The sequence below is a fragment of the Muscardinus avellanarius genome, assembly GCF_963383645.1.
Source record: "Muscardinus avellanarius genome assembly, chromosome: 4".
In the NCBI taxonomy this organism is placed as follows: domain Eukaryota; kingdom Metazoa; phylum Chordata; class Mammalia; order Rodentia; family Gliridae; genus Muscardinus; species Muscardinus avellanarius.
In genome coordinates this window covers 87,053,353-87,058,895 of record NC_137789.1, presented here as the reverse complement: position 1 = coordinate 87,058,895, position 5,543 = coordinate 87,053,353, and the positions used below count along the sequence as shown (strand labels likewise).

Below are 5,543 nucleotides of genomic sequence, written 5' to 3'. Positions count from 1 at the left end.
CAGTGCACCCTGCAGGGACTCAGAGTGGAGTTCAAAAACAGAAAAGAAATACACCAGCCTCATGGCCGAGGGTGCAGCAGCGGCGCCATATTGCTACCGGCGGCAGCAGCAGCAAATTTACCAAGTCCACTGAGTCCATGATAGCTCCATCTGCGCACTCAACAGTGAGTCAAATTGGGGCCCCTAGAGGAGAAATCTCAGTACTGTACTCCCAGGGACTTGACCCAGTGGGGGAGTGGTGGTGGCAGAGATATTACACCATAGGAGAACGCCCAACCTGGCACCACCCATGGTCTAAAGCAGCCTCGATTGACTCCCTGGGTCTGAGACTCTGCAATACAACCCAGTAAAGGAGTAGTGGGAACTGAGATACCATAGACTCGAGATCCACAGCACCTTAAGTGAAGTCGTAGTGACCCAGGGAAGAACCCAGAGAAGGCACAAACTTCTGAAGTCATGGGAAAGAGGAATAACAATGGAGCAAGGAATGCCCACAACCTCACAACATCAGAACCTGATAAAACAGAAATTTAGAGATTTCTAGAAGATCAAATCAGGAAAATAACTGTAGAAATAATAGAGGTGTTTCGAAAAGAATTCAGAGAAAGCCAAAAAGAGATAAAGGATGCAATGAATGAAGTAAAGGCCTCAATTCAAAGTACAAACAACCGATTAGACCACATGGAGAATAAAATCTCGCTCCTAGAAGATGATCATTCAAAAAATGTACGCATAGTTTATAATTTAGAAAAAAAAATCCGACAGCAGGAATCTGACATTGAAGAAATATGGGCCCATTTTAAGAGAGCTAACCTAAGAATAATTGGAATAGAGGAGAGAAAAGAAGGTGAAACCAAAGGGATTAACAATCTTTTCAAGGAAATAATAGCAGAAAAAATTTCCAAACATAGAGCAAGAGGTTGAAACACAGGTCCAGGAAAGTTATAGAACTCTCGTTAGAGAGGATCAGAGAAGAGGATCCCCACACCACATAATTGTCAAAATGACCACTGTGGAAGCCAAGCAGAGAATCTTTTTTTTTTTCCCCAGGAGGGCGCTCCAGAGTTTATTGGGCAGCCCCAGGGCGTGCCTAGAAGAAGGTGTTGGGCCTCTTGGTGGTGAAGCGTGGCTTGTGCTGGCGCCGCAGGACCCAGTGGGGCAGCGGGAACTTTATCTTGGAGTCATGGAACTGCTTGACGGCAGGACGGCGGCACTTGCTGGCGGTGATCTCCTCCACTTTCATGATCTGGATGGAGTGCGCGCGGGCACGGTGCCGGGCGCCCATGTCTCGGTAACACTGGGTGACGGCCCCCGCCGTGGTCAGGTCCCGGTACTCGCGGTACATGTTGTGCGTGCCGCTGCGGGAATCTTAGCGCAGCCAGATGCCGAAGTTCTTCACCCGCAGCGGGGACTTTTCAAACACCTGCCCACAGTACACAATCTCCCCCGAAGACTTCTTCATCTTCTTCAGCTGAGACACAAAGTACCAGAAGCGGGACTTGGCGACCACGTGGTTGGGCGCGAAGATGCGCATTCGGTAGAGAGGCGGGGCGCAGCACTTGGGGGTGGGCAGGCAGCGCCCCACCACCTTGTACTCCCGAAGTGTGCCCGAGGCCTTCATGGCGGTCTCTCCGCGTCCGCCGCCACTCGCGAAAGGACCCAAGCAGAGAATCTTAAAGGCAACAAAAACAAAAAAAAGGGCCAAGTGATATTCAGAGGCAAACCAATTAGAATCACTCCAGACTTCCCAAACCAAGTCATGAGAGCCAGAAGGGCTTGGAGTAACATATTCCAAACTCTGAAAGAAAACAACTTCCAGCCAAAAATTTCCTACCCAGCAAAACTTTCTATCAAATTAGATGGGGAAATAAGAAGCTTCCACGACAAACAGAAACTGAAGGAATTTATGTCTTCAAAACCAGCACTAGAGAAAATGCTCAAAGAGATTAACTACAAAGAAGAATTAGGTAACACACACCAGAACCAGAGAAACAAGATTTTCCATCCAACAGACAACTAAGATTGGTTATCTGTGGAGATTCATTATTTATGTTAGTCTTATACCTATCTCTAAATTGTAGTGTTTGCTTTTATTGTTGCTAATTTTTAGGATTTCTAGTTGGAATATCAATATACCTTCAGATATAGCATTTGGAAATATTTTATCCCATTCTATCAGTAACTTTTAACTCTGTTTACATTGTCTTTGGATATACAATATTTTTTTTATTTTTTAGGGAGTTTATTTACTCTTTTGTTGCCTGTGCCATTGAAATCATGTCCAAGAAATCACTGCCAATTTCAATGTTGTGAGGTTTTATGACCCAGATTTTCTTCTAAAAGTTTATAGTCTTAAGATTTCTATTTAGGTCTTTTATCTATTTTGAGTTAATATTTGTATATGTGTTAGGTAAGGGTCCAATTTTATTCTTTTTCATGTAATTATTATTTTTCAACAATATTTATTTAAAAGATTATTATTTCCTCCACCAAATGTTCGTGGAAACCTTGTCAAAAATAACTTGACAATATATGGAAGAATTTTCTCTAGGCTTTTATTTAACTCCAATGGTTTATATATCTGCCTTTAGAACAGTACTACACTGTTTCAATTATTGTAGCTTTATATAGTTTGAAATCAGAAAATATACATCTCCTAGCTTTGTTCTTCCTCGAGATTGTTTTGGGTATCTAGAGTCCATATTCCATATCAGGATAGATTTTTTCTGAAAAATAAATAAATAAATGTATGATAGCTTTACCTAAAAAAAAGAAAAGAAAAGAAAATTCTCTGGTAAGAAAGAAAGCAAAAAGAAATATTGAACTGTTATCTTTTAGTCATCAAAATCTTGGTATCAGACAAATGAAACTGTTTTGTGAGATTATCATCGTTAATATTGGATAAATTGCTATAAAACTAGATGTCAACCACTATGCCAAGCATGTGAAGGAGGGATGGGGAGGGAATCGGGTGGGGATCGGGTAGGGGCTAACTGGGCGATGTGTGCATGTATGTCTACAAAAGTATTTTCTTTATAGCTTTATGATGTATGAATACATTGCACCAATAAAAAATAAAATAAAAAAAAATAAAAAGGGCGGGGGTGTAGCTCAGAAGTGGAATGCTTCTGGGTTCAATACCCAGTAAAAATATAAATAAGTAAATAAATATTAAAGATAAAAAGGCATCAATTTATAGGGTGTGATACTATACATGGTAAGACTCATCTACTGGGGCCTTTGGAACATTTCCCCTGGGGATAAGGGAGGACTAATATATTTTATGATTAGTTAAGGTACTTACTTTTAGTGTGCATTGTTTACTTTTATTTAGGGGCACCTGAAATGATATTGAAGAAGAAAAACATGGAAGTCTTCAAAGTAGGGATAGTCAATCTGTGATGACTAAGTCTTCATCCAATCTTTCTTTTAGCTTCTGTCCTTTGACCACATCCAGGACTCCAATGAGAACCAGAGTAAGGACTTGAGCATGGTTTCCCATTGCCACATCTAGGAAGGGCAACACCCACAAAGTATGGCAAGTTCATAAAACAGAGTTGTACAAAGATATACAGATGTTTGCCTAAGGATAGATATTGCTATCTCAAAAAATGGCAGTATTTTATCTGGTTGGAAAGGCATGAAACAAACTTATATTTTGAAAGTGGAGAAATGGTACCAGGAAGAGAAGACAGTGTAATGATCCAGAGACATGTGATACTGAATAGAGATGAATCAGAGGTGGGGAGGAGAGTCAGAGCTGCATTTGGGTGCAGGATTTGTGTTGTTTCTTTGGAGGATGATAGGCCATGTGGTGTATGCAATTAAAATTTAATTTCTCATGATTCTAGAAGTAAAAAGTCCAAGATCAACGTATAGGCAATTTTGAATTTTGGCTGGTAATTGGCCACCTTCCCCCTGTGTCCTCACATGGACATTCCTCTGTGTGTGTCTGTCCTGAGGTCCTCTTCTCTAAAGACATTGGTCAGTTTGAAATAGGCCCACCCTAATGACCCCTATTTTATCAATTTAAAGGTTCTGTCTATAAATATAGTCATATACCGATGCACATAGGGTTGGTACTTCAACATGTGACTTCTGTAGGGACATGGTTCAGCCAGAATAACCTAGAAATAGAACTAGATAAGCAATGAAAATAGCATTAAATGATTCATAGTCCAGATGTGGAATATGTAACAGAGACCAGGAATCTTTATATGGTATCACTATAAAATATATAAAAACAGTAAATAACAAGGGATGCTAGTAGTGAGATGGGGTTAGTTTGAGATATATATCAATAGTTGAATTCTTATGACTGGATAATTCCTTAAATGCATTGTGAAATTTGGAAGATATATCCATAAAATATCATAATTAGTGTATACAAAAAAATCAGGGTGTGAGAACATGAAAGATGTCTCAAGGTTCTATAATGGAATTCTGAATTGGGTCCATTAAACACTGGTCTAATATCATTTTCAGCTTACTGAACAACTTCTTCTCTCAACACCTCTACTCACAGTGAGATTCTTTTAGTGTTGTATTCAGGAATATGAAGGTGAAACTTATGACTGAATAGCCTTGTTTGGGCCAAGAAGTTTGCATGACATACTCATAAGGGGATAAATGGACTTCCCCAGGGCCATGTCTTTTTCTACAGGTACCAAGAGCCATGAGCTCCAGGCAGGATGCATTAACAGTGACTGCAGATGCCCCTGAGAGTTCATGAAAAGCCCCAGGACTTCAAAACACACATCTCTTTCATGTCACAGTGAAGGAATATAATGAGTTAAGAAAGACCCAAATTTAAACAATACAACAGCCCTTTTTGGCATTTTTCTCCAAAGAGCACAGAGAAATGAACTTTTAACTCATGTTAAACTCTCCTTTGAGACAGTAGATTTGACTCGTAAAAAAAAGCTGTTTGCTTTACGTTCAGAGCTTCTAAAATCCTAGTCCTTCTCACATAAGCTTGAGACACAAAGTTGGTTCTGATTCTCAGTTTCAGTGTCATCAGCTGCTAGAAGAAAACTATAAGCTCTGAATTTTATCATTTTAATTAATGTTTAAAGACACAGTAATTTACCCAGAAGCCTCTGATGGCAATGACAGAAGGAGAGATGGACTAAGAGAAGAAGCATTGTCAAGAGCTCAGTCCAGCTCCCAGTGCAGCTTGGAGCTGGCCTTCAGGTAAACACTTTGCTGGATGAGGCAAAGATCACTGCACTTTTCCCTCTGCTGTTACAGAATCATCAGCCTCCCTCTCATATACACACATGCATGTACCTTCCTGCAGATGCAGTACAGACATAGAGATAGAGGCCCTGCTCAGAGTCCATGCAACCCCATGGGGCAAGGCCTTGAGCTTGCAGCCTGCCTCTCCCAGGTGCTTCTGGATGTGCCTCAGCTCTGAAGACCTGCTCCCCTGAAACACAGGTCTTGAATCAGGTGGTCAAGTAAGGGCATGGCCATTTGTTTTGCTAAAGTGGGTTCTGGTATGTGGGAGAAAATGTTTTGTGTTACACAAAACACAAGAAAGC

General features: G+C 40.7%; 1 pseudogene across 1 annotated transcript; it reads right to left on the bottom strand.

The window, feature by feature from the left end:
• Positions 1-1,090: 1,090 nt before the first annotated feature.
• Positions 1,091-1,621, bottom strand: LOC308262009 (large ribosomal subunit protein eL20-like; annotated as a pseudogene). Its single transcript has one exon. The product of its transcript is annotated as a large ribosomal subunit protein eL20-like (transcript).
• Positions 1,622-5,543: the final 3,922 nt, after the last annotated feature.